The following is a 17,941-nucleotide window of genomic DNA, read 5'->3' as shown; positions in this document are numbered from 1 at the left end:
ATAAAGCCTCAGGCACTTCCTAAAATGCTAGAATAACTCTGGGGTTATTGAGAGCCCTTTTCAAAAGCATCCTAACATTGGTTCAGAATACTAGTAGTTTTCATTATTTTCCTTCAAGCTTTAGTGAAATAGAGGATTCTTACAAATCAACAAAAGCATTTTTATTCACTCATCTTGGTTGTACAAAAAAATCAGTCAGTGTCTCCCAGCATATGTCCTTTATTTTCCTCTGATTATTTCCAGGTACCAAGTTGTTCATAGCTCAATAACATTTCCAGTCTCCTCCTTAGAAATAAAGATACCTCAAGTATGGTGATCCACTATGCCTTGTTCCTTGAACAACAGAACTAATGAAAACAGAGACTTTTAGGGAAGTCTTAGGCTGCTAATGTCTCCATTTTTCTATTTTATTAGAAGTTTAATATTTACTTATTACAGCTTATTTATTTGCTTTCTCCTCCTCATGGCTCTTTTGGCTTGATCTGCATTGTGATATTATTTAGCTCCATCCTTTTATGCTCTGCTTCATCTGATGGAAGATAGGTTATAAGTTTCTGATGTGAGATAAAAGAAATTAGGAGGAAATAAAAAAAGGGATTTGAAGGAGTCCCATTTATCATGACTTGGTGCAGGCATTTGAGCTGTAGGTGATCGTTGCTTTATCCCTGATGAGGCTTCAGAGATTTCTTCCGTCCTTTGAGATAGCCCTAAGGATTATGCCCTCTGGATCCACAGATAAGCAAGGGTCACGGGCTGCCTGACTGCCTTAACACAGATCTGTGGTGCGCATGCGCGTTAAGTGTGTATGTCCTGCTTATTCCGACTGCTTTGAAGTGAGCTCTCTTGCAGATGCTGGGGAAGTGGAGTCAGAGAAAGTCTGAAAATCCGTTGCCCTTTCCCCTGCGTTGGGCTAGGTCTCAGTTCCCCACAACCTTCCCTATAGGAATTAGCCTTGCTTTTCTCTCTTGCTCTGGTGACTTTGAGGATTCTCCTGAGGCTGCTTGGTCTAGTCTGTCCAACTTGTAGGGAAAATTGTAAGACAGGAAAGAAGGTTTGGGACCATGTTTATTAGGATACTTAGATAAAGCATGTGGGTTAGAAATACAGGAAGGAATTAGTTAACAAAATATTATAGCTATTGAAGTGGCTGAGATCTGGGGATCAATGTTTGAAGCCAGCCTAGGCAGAGAAAAACAAACAACAAAAAAACCCCACAAAGAATAACAAGCAAAATAATTGCTTCCCACATCTCCAGCAAGAATAGAGTCCCAAACTTATCTAATTCAGCCCCTGGAGAGCAATCAGAACACTTGTATGCAAATACATTCTTTTTTTCCATCATTCAAGAGTGATTGGCTTTTACCCAGATTTGGAATTTATGTCTGCTTTTTTGATATGAATTTATTAAACTCAAGCACAAAATACTGTTAGCAGAAAACTTAGTTTCTTTGGTAGCATTTTGTAAGCAGCATATTAAGCTTCAATGTGTTAGCTTTGCTTACCTATCTCACACAGAAACAGCCAAGAATTTATCACCAATTTGTGATGGTCAGAGTGGTGTTTCTTACTGCCTTTTAAAACTGTCAATCTTTTAAACTAGACAGGGAAAAAATGTTTCTCTTTTCCTAGAACAGATAACTCCCAGTTTATCTGGCAAGACAGATAGGGATTGCAAGATAATTGAATCCAGAGATAATCCCATACCTCATTTTATGTTTTTTTTCTCCTTACTTCTTTGTTCCTAAAATCCTTTTTCAGAGCAAGCAGTGTTTGACAGATTGGAGTTTCCTAGCACTTCACCACTGGTGGAGAAACAAGTCATTGGAACTTAAGGAAGTGGGTAGTTTGAGGAGGGCAAGCAACTCCATCATTACCCAAACCCTAGTACCTCAGTTTTGAAGGATACACCCTGCGGTATGAGTGAGAAACCCACTTGGCTGCATGTACAGCTACACATGCACACATACATACATTGCAAGAGGCAAAGATCTCAAAAAATTGGAAAGCCTCACAGATAGAATTTGTTTCCTTGTTTTGATGTCACTCTTAATATTATTTTTGTTTTTAGTAAGTCTTTTATTGTGAGAATACTGTACAGAGGAGGGGTTACAGTTACATGAGCAAGGTAATGAGTACATTTCTTATCAAGCATTGTTGTTTCCTCCTTTGTTTTCCCCTACCATCCCTTCCCTCCCATCTCCACAACTACACTCCCTGCCTCCCCACCTAAGTTCCTTTTTCAGCATAGCATCTTGTACATTTCATGTTGCAATGGGTCAACCTGTATCCCTGTTTAAACAATTTATTTCTTCTCTTCCCCTTCCCAAATTATGCCAACATCAAATACAATGAAAATAGGAGATATACTGTGGGGGAGGGACATACAAAGCAACAAAAAATTTACGTGGTACGTTATAAATACTTTAGAAGTAATAGCAAGCAAGAAAAAACCACTTGTGTCCTTACCTTGGGGTTCATTTCGCTTAACATCATCTTATTTGACCTTTTCTGCTTGTCTCATATACTAGTTGACATTATACTAGTTGACATATACTAGTTATTGCAAATAAGGGAAACCATGGGACCTATGTTTCTTTGGGCCTGGCTTACTTCACTTAATATAATTTTTTCCAAGTTTTTCCATTTCCTAACAAATGGGAAAATGTCATTCTTTCTGATGGAGGCATAGAATTCCATTGTGTATATATACAACATTTTCTTGATCTATTCATCTACTGAGGGGCATCTGGTTGGTTCCATATCTTAGCTATGGTAAATAATGCTTCAATAAACATAGTTGTGCTAGTAGCTTTAGTGTGGTCTTCTTTGTGAACATTTTGGTAAATGCCGCAAAGTGGGATTACTGAGTCATAGGGGAGCTCTATGTGGAGTCTTTTGAGGAACCTCCATACTACTTTCCAAAGTGGTTGAACAAGTTTACACTCCCACAACAATGCAGTAAGGTTCCCTTCTGTCCACATCCCCTCCAGCATCTGTTGTTATTAGAGTTCTTGATTATAGCCATTCTAACTGGAGTGAGGTGGTATCTCAATGTTGTTTTGATTTGCATTTCTTTTATTGCTAGAGAGATTGAGCATTTCTTCATGTGTCTATTGGCCATTCTTATTTCCTCTTCAGAAAAATTTCTCTTTAAGTCTTTAGCCCACTTCTTTATTGGGCAGTTGTTTCTTTGAGGATTTGTTGTTGGGAATTTAATTTGTTTTAACAACATATTTTTATTACCAAATGCCTTGCCTTTATTACCATAATTATTAGCTATATGCACATTCTATTCCCTTTGCTCAGGAGTTGGAAATTTTTGTGAGGACTTGGCTATCTTTTATTTCCTATTGCTTCTTGCAGTGACTCGTTTTAGAAAAAAAAGATACTCAGGAAAGTGGATCTATCTCTTGAGAGCCTTTTTTCATCCTCTCTCAATGTGGTCTTGCCTTTCTTATCTCCCTGACTTGTTCCAGCTCTGGGAAGGTGGGTGAGCACTAGACCAGGACATGAAGAGTCATTCCCCACCCTGCTAGCAATGGACCCAAAAGTAGACTTGGAGTAAATCACACAGCCTCCAAAGTCTGTAGTTTTTACGTTTATAAAAGAGATGGTTGACTGATTAATAGTGTAACAGTAACAGTGATTCTGCAATGAATATACTATCATCATGGAATTACCAAGATTGATAAATTAATTAGGAAAGATAAAATGATGCTACCATGTTAATATATCCAACAAATACTTTTTGAGTGCCTACAATGCACTGAGTTCTTGTTGTTCACTGGGATCTTTGCTGAACAAACTTACTGTGTGTAACTCATTTGGCATAAGGTAAAGGTAAGATAAAATATGATTTTATTTTATTTTATTTTTTACTATTCCTAGGGCTTGAACTGAAGGCCTAGGCACTGTTCCTGAACTTCTTTGTGTTCCAGGCTAGCACTCTATCACTTGAGCCACAATGCCACTTCTGGCTCTTTGTTTTTCCTGAGTAGTTTATTGCACACAAGAATCTCATGGACTTTCTTGCTCTGGCTGGCTTCAAACCATGATCCTCAGATCTCAGCCTCCTGAGTAGCTAGAATTACAGGTGTGAGCCACAGGCTCCTGGCATCACAAAATATGTTTACTTTCCAGCATTAAAAATGGATGATTCTGAGGAGGCTGAGAATGGAACTTAAGGTCATAGACTGTGTTCAAATTCAGCTCTTCTAGTTAATTTCATGTTATTTCACTTTTCTCTGCCTTGGTTTTATCATCAATAAAATGGAGTAACAATGTTATTACTGGATTGTTAAACAGAGCAATGAAATACGTAATAGTGGTAAGTACTTTCAATTGCTAGTGTTGAATGAACTTTATCTAGTTAAAAAATGCTTTCCAAGCCCATTGTTGGAGGGTCATACCTGTAATTCTAGCTGCTCAGGAGGCCGAGATTTGAGGATTGTAATTCAAAGCCAGCCCAGCATAAAGGTTCTTCAGCCCCTATCTCCAACTAACCAGCAAAAAGCTGAAAGTGGAGGAGTGGCTCCAGTGCTGGAGTGCCAACCTTGAATGAAAAATCCGAGCCAAAGCCCCAAGTTCAAACCCCACTACTGACATACACATATACCAAAGTGCTTTTCAATGCATGCTGTGTGCCAGGGACTACTCCGGGCTTGGGGATATAGAGTCAAGAGGAAGGGACTGTCTGCTATCCTGGAGTCCAGGTAAGACTGAGAGGAGGCAGGTCATGAACAGGTAAATGAGAAGTACATTCTGAATGGGGTTATTTTATATCTTATTTACAACTAGAACTGTGGTCTTTCCCTGGGTTTAGCAATTTTGAATTCACAAAACATTTCAATTCCACACAAAAGCCTGCTTTTTAATTTATGGTTATCATCATTCATATCTGTGAACAAGTCAATGACCTGCTACACCTGGGGCATGGAAAGCATGCTAGGATGTGAAGCATGGACTCTTACTACCACAAAATTAACTGTCAGTAGACCTAACCTCTAGATGAATTTCATTCACTGTATCAAGTGCAAGAATCTAGACACAACGGCTGCAGACAGGATGGTTACAAGGGAGGGAAATCCTAGGAAAGGCAAATTTGTAGGAACAGAAACAAGGTCTTGGGTACCTACGGACTAGGGATTGGAACAATATTTAGAGCTTACTGTTTTATTTCTCCCTTTCAGTTGTGGTAGAGGCAATGCTTTCTGTGTTTACCAAAACGTGCAAAAGTGTACAGTAAAATGATTCAATTTTTTGTTTAAAAATACTGACAAGAAAAAATTTTCAGTTTGAATGATGATTCCAATTACAAAAGTTTCAAGGCAGGAAATAGAGAGATTGAAGGATAGTATGAAGATTGGTACTTGGTTTTCTTTTTTTCTTGAAGGCAGTATGTATTTATTAACAAATAATTATAGGACATCCACTGTATGCCAGGCCCTGCTGTAAACAAAACAAAAATCCCCAGATGGAGTTTACCATTGTGATAGCATTCAGGCAGGGCTTCTGAAGGAAAAGATGCTGTAAAGGTACATGCATCGCTTTTCCGTGATTCTCTAAAACTATATTTCCTGAAAAGGAAATTGTTTACTAAATTATAGTAAGAGTGTTCATTAAAAATGGGCAAAAATGAAAATATAGTCAGGCATGGGTGGCCCAATCCTATAATCCGAGCCACTTAGGAGGCTGAGATCTGAGGCTTGACGTTCAAAGCCAGCACAGGCAGGAAAACTCCTTGAGACTCTTATCTCCAATTAACACCCCCCCCCTTCAAAAAAAGAAAGCCAGAAGTGTAGTTGGATAGATCAAGTAGTAGAGTGCTAGCCTTGAGGAGAAAGAAGTCAGAGACAGAGCCCAGACCCTGAGTTCAAGCCCTGGACACACACACTCCCCACACACAAAGACAAAATATGTACTATATATTTGCATGGGAGGAAGTTCATGCATACAGACTCAAAACATGGGGTTAGACAATTCATTCCATGGGTGTAAAACTCATAATCTTGATATGTTATAGATAACACTCTATTTCCTAGAATGGATTTAGGAGATTTTAGTGAATTTGTCTTTGTGTATATACGTGTGCTAGTCCTGAAGCTTGAACTTATGGCCTGGGTGCTGTTCCTGAGCTTTTGTGCTGAAGGCTAGAGCTCTACCACTTTGAGCCACAGCTCCATTTCTGGATTTTTCATATTTAATTATAGATGAGATTCTCAACAGACTTTCCTGCCTGGGCTCACTTTGAACTGAGATCCTCACATCACTGCCTCTCAAGTCACTAGGATGACAGGTGTAAGCCACTGGTGCCCATTATTTTTTTGTTTTGTTTTGTTTTGTTTTGTTTTGTTTTGTTTTTTACTGGGAATGAGGTTTGAATTCAGCACCTCACTTCTGCTAGTCAGGTACTATACTGCTGAGCCATGTCTCCAGTTCTTTTTTGCTTTAGCCCAGCTGCAGTTGTTGTCTTTTTTCCCATGCTCTAGGAATTCATTTTTCAAAGTAAATAGGTAATGTAAAATTTCCATCTTGGGAAAAAAATAATTCAAGATAAAACAAAACAAAGTATTATTCACCTCAAGCAAGGAAGAAGAACTTGAATTTTATGGGGTGAAATTGTGTCTTGGAAAGGATTTTTTAAAAAGAGTAAAACAAATGCTCATGTTGAAAAATGGGCATGAAGCTTATCTAGGAGAAACATGCAAATTTTTATTGGAGGTACTTTACATATCAATAAACATAATTTACTAAAACATCAGATTGCTGTATACTGTGGAAGACAATGCTACAGTCTCTCTTGGTCCTCTGAAGGGAGAATAACTGTATTTCACTTTTTATGTTAAGTAAAAATAAAAGTTCCAATGCTACCTCAAAAAATATTCTAAGCACTGTCTTTTTTATATATTAGAATAAAATGTGGTATTATCCAAGCTAAACCCATAAGATAGGCAGAGCAAAGCTGGCTCCAGAGAGCTGTTACATTTTACATTATGTGGCCCACTGTCGTAAAATTCAGGACCATGGACAGCTAAACATTCCCTAGTGTATCCTGACATTCCCCTAACCGAAAATTGGGTTTGTAACCTTATTATAGTGGAACTGAAGTTGTAAAGTTTATTTCACCCCAGAGCATCAAGACTACCTGTAATTACGCCTGCTGAGAATAAACATGTGCAGGTTGAACATCGCTAATCCAAAATTCCAAGACCAATGCCCAGAAACATTTTCAGCATTGACATGATACCATAACCAGAAGTTTTCACACTTGACCTCAGGTGATAGTCTCAGAAAAACTCAGATGCATTAAAATATTAAATAGCATTACTTTCAGTGTCAATCTATTTCATGACTCAAAAATGAATATGCACCGGGTGCCAGTGGCTTATGCCTGTAATCCTAGCTACTCAGGAGGCTGAAACCTGAGGATTGCGGTTCAAAGCCAGCCTGGGAAGGAAAAGTCCATGAGACTCTTATCTCCAATAAACCACGCCAGAAGTGGCACTGTAGCCCAAGTGGTAGAGAGCTAACCTTGAGCTGAAGAGCTGAAGGACAGTGCTCAGGCCCAGAGTTCAAGCCCCGTGACCTACCAAAACAAAAAATGAATATGCATCCAGCAGAAAAAACTTTCTAAGTGAGATGGCCAAATTATTCCCAGAGATTGTGAACCTAGGAGGGTTGGAGGATGTCTGGTGATTAAAAATAGACAGAGTCAATCTTGCTTTTTAGCAAGAAGAGAGCATAAAGCCCCAAGTACAACCATATTTTTCATCATGACAGTGTTCAGCAACAAACACAATATGAGACAGGAGCTCTGTAACATTTTAATAAACCTGAAAATCCTTTTTGCCTAGTGAACTCAGAGCCACCATAAGTCATATCATAGTGCATTCTATGTGTCTGTGGCCACACTGACGTAAGCACATCTATTGTGATGCTGCCATCATAAACATATATAGCAGCTACAGTTGCACAGTACCTGATAACAAGCAACTGTGTTACCATGATTTTTAAAAATTGTTTTAGAAGGGAACCTTACTGCATTGTTGGTGGGAATGTAAACTTGTTCAACTACTTTGGAAAGTAGTATGGAGGTTCCTCAAAAGACTCCACATAGAGCTCCCCTATGACCCAGCAATCCCACTTTTGGGCATTTACCCAAATGTTTACAAACAAGACCACACTAAAGCTACCAGCATGACTATGTTAATTGCAGCACTATTTACTATAGCTAAGATATGGAACCAACCCAGATGCCTCTCAGTAGATGAATGGATCAAGAAAATATGGTATATATACACAATGGAATTCTATACCTCCATCAGAAAGAATGACATTGCCCCATTTGTTAGGAAATGGAAAGACTTGGAAAAAATTATATTAAGTGAAGTAAGCCAGGCCCAAAGAAACATAGGTCCCGTGGTTTCCCTTATTTGCAATATCTAGTATATGTATGAGTCAAGCAGAAAAGATCAGATACGGTGATGTTAGAGAAATGAACCCTAAGATATGTATTCAAATTTTTTTTCTTTCATGCGGTTGTTTCTACCACATTTATATGATTATTTCTTTGTTGCTTTGTATGTCCCTCCCCCACAGTATAACCCCTGCTTTCACTGTATTTGATGTCAGTATAATTTGTGGAGGGGAAGGGGAAAAACAAATCATTTAAATAGGGATACAGGTGGACCCATTGCAACAATGAGATGTACAAGTCATTATGTCAAAAATGAACTTTACAACTTTGGTGCGGGGGGGGGGGTGGGGGGGAGCGGGGAGGATTGGGTGGGGGGCGGGGGGAGGATGGGAAGGGGAAACAAAGGAGGAGGCTACAATGCTTGATAAGAAATATACTCACTATCTTGCCCATGTAATTGTAACCCCTCTGTACAGTATTTTCACAATAAAAAAATAATAATAAAAAAATATTTTAGGCGTTTCTCCTACTTACATAAAAATTTTCCTGTACACAATATCCCATGTTTCCCTGGCAACACCTCACAAATTTTATTAGCAGCATCTTTGGTTCCAATCCAGAGACCCTGTCTAGTAGAGCATGGTGGTCCATGCCTATGATTACAGTACTTGGGAGACTAAGACAGGAAGATCCAGGCCAGGATTCTAGGCCAGCCTGAGTGACAGAGTGATATACTGTCTCAAAGAAAAAAATAAAATAGGAAAAGGGATCATATAGAGTGATTGACCTGGGCTGTCTAGATTTGTAAGCACTCTAATGTTTGCACAGTGCTGTCATCTCATGATTCTTTCCTTCTCATTTTGCAATGTATAACTGTCCCTGCCAGTGACTTGAGGCAGATCTCAGGTCAGGGAAGCATTAGTAGTTGATGCCTTACAAGTCTTGAGAAAAATACAGAGTGAGCCGCACATGATAGTAGGTTATTATATAGACTGGTTGGCCTTCGTTCCTTTTCTCTCATTCTCACTTTCCTTTTCTTTGGGACATGAGGTGATGTTATCATGATTAATATTTCAGCAACATGGTGACAGTGTTTCCTCTCTTATGTTTCAATTTTTGTGGACAAGACTGCATAATGTATGATGGGATGAGGGTGGGGGCTGCCGGGGGGCATCGTGGAAGGGTCCCAGGTTACCTCCTGGCAACACTAGATGCTACTGCTTTGTCTCCTGCCCTGTTGTGCTAACATTTGTATCAGCAAATTGAATGATGGTATCATTTCAAAGGCAGCATAAAAACAGAATAGACTGTAAATATTTTAGGTATAAATTATATTTAGATGAGCATGTATAGTTTTAAAAGAAAGTTGAATAATGCAACAAGACAAGCAAAATAAAGTTTGAGAGGTATATTTTATAGTGCTCAAACCTGTTAAGCCTGATTACAAATGTGTAAGGCTGAGTCAGTGTGATTTAGGATAGCTTTTGTGATAAAGCTTATGTGGAAATCCTTTCAGAGCATTTTGGAATTTTCAGATGAGAGATTCTGCAAAAGCAATGCCTATTCAAATAGTCCAAAATCTGAAAATTCAAAAATCTGAAGGACTACTGATCCCAAACATTTAAATAAGGAGCTCAACTGGTACTTTGGCATTTAATTTTTTGTTTTTAGTTTTGTGGTACTTAAGATTGAACTCAGGGCCTGATGCTTGCTGGGAAACCATTATACCACTGAAGATATGCATTAGTGAGTTAGCTTTTCAAATCTTAAGGCTTCAGGATCTTAAACGTTTCCCCATACTAGCCTCAGGTTGCAATCCTCTACCTCTGCCTTCTGATACCACTCATGGCTACTTTGGCATTTCAGCTGGTGATGTGAAGTTAGCTGTACATGCCCATGAAGGGAGGAGTCATGCTCAGAACGTGCAGTTAGAAAGGTAACTGAGAATGAAAGTCTTGCTTTCTTATGGCTCTGACGATGTTACTACAACTGGACTGTGTATAGCTTCGAGAACCATGTGTAGGAGGTACTTCGTGGTGGCTTCTTCTAAAGGAAAGCTGCTCTACTGGTGGATTATTGTTAATAGCTTCCTCAACAGTTGGGAGAGCCACACATTTTTATTTTTTTTTTTAATAAGACTGGGTTTGGGAAGAAAGGAACATGAAATGCTTTATAAACACCTGAAGGCTCTTATCCAATGGAGGATGCGGTATTTGCTCAGAGTGGCCCTACTCAAGAATGTAAAAGCCTGCTGAGATAGACACTGGTGGTTCATGCCTGTAATCCTAGCTCCCCAGGAGGCTGAGATCTGAGGATCATGGTTCAAAGCCAGCCAGAGAAGGAAAGTCCATGAGACTTTTATCTCTGAGTAGGCTCCAAGAAAAGCTGGAAGTGGAGTTGTGGCCTCAATGGTAGAATACTGGCCTTGAGCAAAAAAAAAATCTCATCTATGTATCTATCTATGTATCTATGTATCTGTGTATCTATCTATGTATCTATGTATCTATCTATGTATCTATATATGTATCTATGTATGTATCTATGTATCTATCATATCTCTATCTATCTATCTATCTATCTATCTATCTATCTATCTATCTATCTATCTATCTATCTATCTATCTATCTATCTATCTATATCAGAGACAGCCTTCACACCCTGAGTTTAAGCTGCAGTACAGAGCCTATTGAGAGGATGATTAATTTCTTGGTAGTAGCACTGAAGAAAACCATTTAGAATATTAATATTCTACAAGGTAAAAGTCTGAAAAAATCTTCAAATTTCTTTTAGGCCTAGGACTTAACTATTTTTTTTAACCTCTAAGGCCATTTGTTCATATATTTTTATAGTGGTGGCTATGATTTACATGAAAGTTATGTGCTTCACCCCAGGAAAATGCACTTCAGTTGGGGGTTCCCACTGTTGGTTAACAACTTGCATATTTTATTTAGGCCTTCATAATGACTTTGAACTATTTTTTTGTCAGTTGTGGGACTTGAACTCTGGGCTTGGGCACTATCCCTATGCTCTTCAGCTCAAGGCAAGTGCTCTACTGCTTGAGCCACAGTGCCAGTTCTGGTTTTCTAGTGGTTTATTGAAGAGTCTCACGGACTTTCCTGCCCCAGCTGGCAATCCTCAGATCTCAGCCTCCTGAGTAGCTAGGATTACAAGCGTGAGCCACCGGTGCCTGGCTGACTTTGAACTTTTGTGATTATGTTTTATACTTCAGAAAAATGTTTACCTTTGTAGGGGACCTCGAACTGAAACATAGACACAGAAAAATCCTTCCTGTTTGTATTTTCTTTGTGACCATCTTCTTGCAAGTTGATTGGCCTGGGGAGAGGTCAAGGCAGGAGGAAGGGAAGTGGGAAACATATCACCTTACACAAATGAAATTGAAATAGGTGAACTAGGCTTCTTTCTGTCTAATATGAGCTCGTTTTACTATTCTGGCTTCTGCTTTTTACTTTTTCCATGGTTATTATTAAAATGGTGCCTTTCCCCCCTTTACTCTCCTCACACCTGTATAATTTCATCCCTCCAGCTGTCCTTTGACACTGGCCTCTCTCTCAGCTGGTCAACCTGTGTCTGGAATGTCATCTACTCTGTGCCTTCATTTCCATATTTGTAAGAGAAAAGGTAAAAGAAGCAGGAAAAAAAGGAAGAGAATGTTAAGACCAATTTCTTGGGGATGTTATGAATATCACTTTTTCTTAAACTAAAATTAAGGTTCAAGTTAAATCAATTATAATTATGGATCAATCTGTTTTCTGTTGCTAGCATCTCAGTACAGACTGGGTAAATTAGGGAGAATCAAGGGTTGATTTGGGCTCCTGGTTCTGGTCAATGTCAAGGGTCTGGGTCTGGTGGTATTCTTTTGCTGGTAGAGTCCTGAGGTAGCTCAGGGCATCACATGTTGAGGATAGGAAGCATGAATACATGCATGTGTGTGTGTGTGTGTTTACGTGTGTGCATGCACACACACAAAAACTCATATGATGTATGCTCATCCTGTTTTCTATCTCCTTTTTATGAAGCCATCAGTGTTCAAACACAGGGTTCCACCCTCATGGCTCTTTCTAGGCCTAATCATCTCTAAATACCCTTGTCAGACTGCTTCTACCCTTCTGATGTAGATTAAATTTTAATGTGAGTAGGGGGACGGGGAGCAACCCTAGCAAATTATACAATCATCATTTAAAAATTAAGTTTTACAAATGAATCTAGATACTGAGACCCATACTGGGCTTTTGGAAGTTACTGGTTTTCTGTCTTCTTACCAACAAGCAAAAGTTATTATTTCCTGACAGAGACAAAGGATAGCTATGATGCAATCCTTTAAAAACTAAAATAAACTTTTTTCTAGTAAGACACTGATCTTCATAACTATTTGTCATTTTGTGGCAGTCATGTTGTGCATTGTGGTTTAGGATGCTTTGGCTTGGTTTGTTCCTGCTGAGTAGAAATTCATTCTCCTAGACTTGATCAAACTTAAGAGAGCTTTGGTCTCATGCCTGTGCTTCAGTTCACAAAGAGTAAGGGGCATTGTCCTGTGGCTCAATGGCCCATGTGGGTGGAAGTTCTTGCTCTTGACTCTCATGGCTATCTACTTTCCAGCCCAGAGAGCAGAGAATCCTTTTAAATGGCTGTCTTAGTCATTCGTCTACATGCTGTGTGTATTTATGCCTAGAGAATGTGGGTATCTCTGAGGGAAACATATGCAAAACTGAATAAAGGAAAAAACAAGGTATATGTAGCATCCCCCCTGTGGCAGGAAACCAAAGCCACAATCACAGATCAGCCTTTCAGTTGAGAGCCCTATAGGCATCAAACTGAACTTGGGGGTGCCACTGGCTTACTAAAGATAGGCCAAGGAGGCAGGAGGGGAAGGAGAATAAGAATGTAGAAGAGGATAAATGGCAACAATCACAAGGAGAAAATAGAAAGTAACCAAGATCAATGTGGCAGGGGATGACTCTTGGATGGGCATGGACAAGTGTGTATGTTCCTATGCTCAAATAGACATAAGAAGGGAAAAACAGAGACCACTGGATGACTGTGTGTTAGTGAAGTCTGGGCAGAAGGGAACAACCTGAGAAAAACATTGACAAAAAATCAAGCTTGTAGAAAGGAATCCAGAAGCAATGAATAGGAAAGAGAATTGGGTGGGACAAGTGGGTAGAGATGCTCAGGGTGGACTGTTAGATAAGAAGTTAGGTTGGGAAGATAAGGGCTGAGATGGAGAGGGGCACTGGGTGCCTGTGAGGTCTTTGCTTGAGTGAAGGGTTCTCAGATGTTTATTTATGTAGCAGTTCAGCCTTATTTGTGGAGATACAGTCGCAAGATTTGTAGGAGATGCTTAGATATATGGTATTTTTGCCTGAACATTCATACCATGAGAAAGTTCATCTCATAACTTAGTTCCAGTAAGAGATTAGCAACAATAACTAATGTAATAAAGAACATTCATAACAGTATATTGTAATGTTATGTGAATATGCTCTTTCTCTCTTTTTCTTTCTCTCTCTCTCTAAGAGTTATCTCTGACTATATTCACTATTCTTACATTGAGGTGGGATGCTCAGTGCCTGCTGTGGCAGTGAGGTGAACAATGCAGACATTGCCATGTAACATTAGGCTATGTAATCATAGGGGTTACCTGAATTCAGCACTGGGCTACTATGACAATTAGTCTAACTAAACAGCTTCTGAGTGACTGAAGGGCAGTTAGTGTAGACACAGCATGAATTCAACAGACATGAGTAAGGATGCTTGTGCAGGTTTTACCCCAGTAGTAAGAACAGCAACCCATTTAATCCGATTGTCCATTTCTGGAACTTCACAGAGTATTTTCAGACCACAGTTGAGCTCTGGAAACCAAAATAGCAGAAAACAAACTGCAGAAAAGAGGAGACTGTGGCATTATTTTGTCTTATAAGACACACAATCTGTATATGTAAGCATGTATATAGATATTTTTACTTGCTGCATTGTTTGAGAGTAAATCTTGCCATGTTTTCTCTTAATTCTCAAGCATCTGTTTTCCAAGAACAAAGATAATCTCTGACACAATCTGATACTGTACTATTGTACACCTAAAAGGGTTAATATCGATAAGAAACCTTTACTATTATACAGTCCATATTTAAACTTAGAATTGTCCCAGTAATGTCTTTGATAACTTAAAGAAAAATCCAGCATCCAGTGGCCAGTGGCTTTGGAAAAGATATGCCAATTTAGATTTGTCTGATGGTTTCTTGAGGATGAAATCTGAGCTGAACATCCATGTCAGCAACACTGTCCAGGTGATGCAGGGATCTGAGAGCAGATGTGTGTGATGTCATTATCGTTACTGCTCGTGTTCAGTCTGATCACTTGGTTAAGGTGCTGTCCACCAGATGTATTCATTGTCAAGAAAAATTTCTCCTTTTGTGAGAAACATGGAAATCTGGATGGTTTAAGAGTTGGTTGATAGGTTGCTCCTCAGTGATCGTTAACACAGTCTTTCTACCACCAATTGGTGTTTCCTGCCCAAGGTACTCTTAACGATGGCAAAATAGTGATTTCTCAAATGCTATAATTTTTGACATTAGTTCATATCCTTTTTTGAAGAAGAGTCTTGCCTTTTCATCCATCCTTTTTAGAATGAACTTTTAGACTTCTAATATGTTTTTTAATTGTAAAGATACTATACAGAGGGTTACAGTTACATGAGTGAGGTAATGAGTACACTTCCTCTTGAGCATTGTTACCCCCTCCATTGTTTTCCCCCTACCATCCCCTTCCTCCCTCCCTTCCCCAAGGTTCTTTTTTTTTTTTTTTTGATTGTGATTAAGTGATTACTTAATTTCCGGTAATTCACAGTATTGTGGAATAATGATGCTCGTTTAAAGTCACAAGTTCATTCTAACTTTCCTGGAGCAAATTGTCTATCACAGTCTGTAATATATAACGGTGCTCACATGTTATATACCATATATGTGATCAGCAGCATGGGGATATTTGGTAGTGGTTCAACCAGATGAGTGGGAGTTCTTTGTTTCTTAAGTCCTGTTAGTTTTGTCATATCACCTAACATTTTGGATTTATCATCCACTTATCAGGGAGACCATGTACTGTTTGTCTCTTCGTTCTTGGCTTACCTCGCTCAACATGATTCCTTCTAGCTCCATCATTTCCCTGCAAATGCCATTATTTTGTCATTTCTAATGGCTGCATAATATTCCATTGTGTATAGATACCACAATTTTTGGATCCATTCATCTGTGGTGGGGCATCTAGGTTGTTTCCATATCCTAGCTATTGCGAACAGTGCTGCAATAAACATGGAGGTGCACGTGTCCTTGTATATTGGTTCCTGTTGTTCAGGGTAGATGCCTAGAAGTGGTATGACTGGGTCGTAAGGGAGGTCAATCTTTAGCTTTCTAAGGACCCTCCAGACTGCTTTCCAAAGTGGTTGTATGAGTGTACATTCCCACCAGCAGTGTAATAGCGTTCCTTGTTCTCCACATCCCCTCCAGCATTTGTCGTTGGCTGATTTGTGGATGTGGGACATTCTGACTGGGTTAAGGTGGTATCTCAGGGTTGTCTTTATTTGCATTTCCTTCACCACCAGGGATGATGAACATTTCCTCATGTGTTTCTTTGCCATTTTTATTTCTTCATTTGAGAAGTCCCTCTTTAGTTCCTTTGCCCATTTAGTAATTGGTTTGTTAGGTTTGGGAGGGATTAGTTTCTTGAGTTCCCTGTATATACAGGATGTTAACCCCTTGTCTGATATATTGCTGGTAAATATTTTTTCCCAATTAGTTGGTTGTCTTTCTAGCTTGGTTGCGATAGCTTTATCTGTGCAGAAGCTTTTTATTATAAGGTAGTCCCATTTGTCGAGTCTCTCTCCAATTTGTTGTGACCCTGGGACTCTGTTCAGGAAGTTCCTTCCTGTGCCTATTAGTTCAAGTGTCTCTCCTACTCTGTCCTGCAGTAGTTTCAGAGATTCAGGTTTAATGTTAAGGTCTTTAATCCATTTTGAGTTGATGTTGGTGCATGGTGATAGGCTGGGGTCCACTTTTAGTTTTCTGCATGTGGCTGCCCAGTTTTCCCAGCACCAGCGGTTGAAGAGGCTGTGTTTCTTCCATTGTATGTCTTTGGCTCCTTTGTCGAATATCAGCTGGCTGTAGGCCTGTGGATTTATTTCTGGATCTTCTATTCTGTTCCATTGGTCTTCGGGTCTGTTTTTGTGCCAGTACCATGCTGTCTTTGTTATTATAGCTCTGTAGTAGAGTTTCAAGTTCGGCATGGATAGCCCTCCCATATTGTCTTTATCCCCTAGAATTGTTTTGGCTATTCTAGGTCTTTTGTTGTTCCATATGAATTTTTGGACTGTTTTCTGTATTTCAGTGATGTACTAGACTTCTAATATTTAAATTATAGATAACAGATACTTCTTTTTATTATTTTTGTTATCTTTAAGTAGTTGTGCAAAAGGGTTACCATTCAACAAATCAGTTCATAAGTTCATAAGTATAATGCATCTTGATCAATATCGCCCTCTGATCATTCTCCTTCATCCCTCCCAACACAACCCCTCCTCTCAACTTTCCTACTTCCATAGGATATGGATTATTATAACTACATTCTTTCCCCCCTCACCGCTTCCTTTATCTACCCCCATCCTCTTGATCCCTACACCTTTCAAGGGCCAGTTTCATGGTATTCATTTTGTTCCACTGTGAGTTTTCTTCTTTAAAATATTTTTATTGTCAAGGTGATGTACAGAAGGGTTTCAGTTATGTAAGTAAGGTAGTGATTATATTTCTTGTCTAACTTTGTACTTTCCCTCATTTTTCTCCCTCTTTCCCTTCCCCAACCCCCCACAAGTTGTACAGATCATTTCCAACATACTGTCTTGTGAGTATCGCTGTTGCATAGGCTCCCCCTTTGTCCTTTGGCTCACTATTTTGTTGTTCCCCTTCCCCTTTCAAGTTCAGATAAACATATCTACAATAACCAGGGTACCAGAATTGAATGCACTGACAGCAGGGGATAAACAATGGGGGACAAATCACAAAAGAAAAAAGAAATCACAAACAACAACAAAGAAAGACCTCTTGTGTCCATGTCTTGGAGTTCATTTCACTTATGGTCATATCTACATAACTGTAGGGCTAAGTAGTTACATCATTTAGAGTCTCCTCTGTATATAGTATGGTTGTGTGTGCTTGCATACAACCTCTTATGTATTCCCTTATATATTTACAAATTAGATCTCGCTTCCACAGAAGAGAGAAAACATGCATCTTTTGTCCTCTGGGCTTACCTTACTTCACTTAACATAGGTTTTCCAAGTCCATTCATTTCTTTGTAAATGATACAATATCATTCTTCATAACCGATGAGTAAAATTCTACTGGACAACACACATTTCTAATTCATCTCTGCCACTGGCCCATCTGATGTTTCAGTTTTTTCCTTCCTCAGCAGGAACCTGTATCTGAAAGAGTTTTGAGGAAAATTACTGTGTGAAA

General features: G+C 39.1%; 1 protein-coding gene across 3 annotated transcripts in view; it reads left to right on the top strand.

The window, feature by feature from the left end:
- Mtus2 (microtubule associated scaffold protein 2) overlaps window positions 1-17,941 on the top strand; it is a 577,850-nt gene that overhangs the window by 178,913 nt on the left and 380,996 nt on the right. The gene's annotated exons all lie outside the window — the stretch shown is intronic.

Source organism: Dipodomys merriami, unplaced genomic scaffold (assembly GCF_024711535.1).
Source record: "Dipodomys merriami isolate MVZ:Mamm:240054 unplaced genomic scaffold, mDipMer1.0.p SCAF_6, whole genome shotgun sequence".
Taxonomy (NCBI): Eukaryota; Metazoa; Chordata; class Mammalia; order Rodentia; family Heteromyidae; genus Dipodomys; species Dipodomys merriami.
Note: the sequence above shows the minus strand (reverse complement) of the source record. Positions and strands in the feature narration are given on the sequence as shown.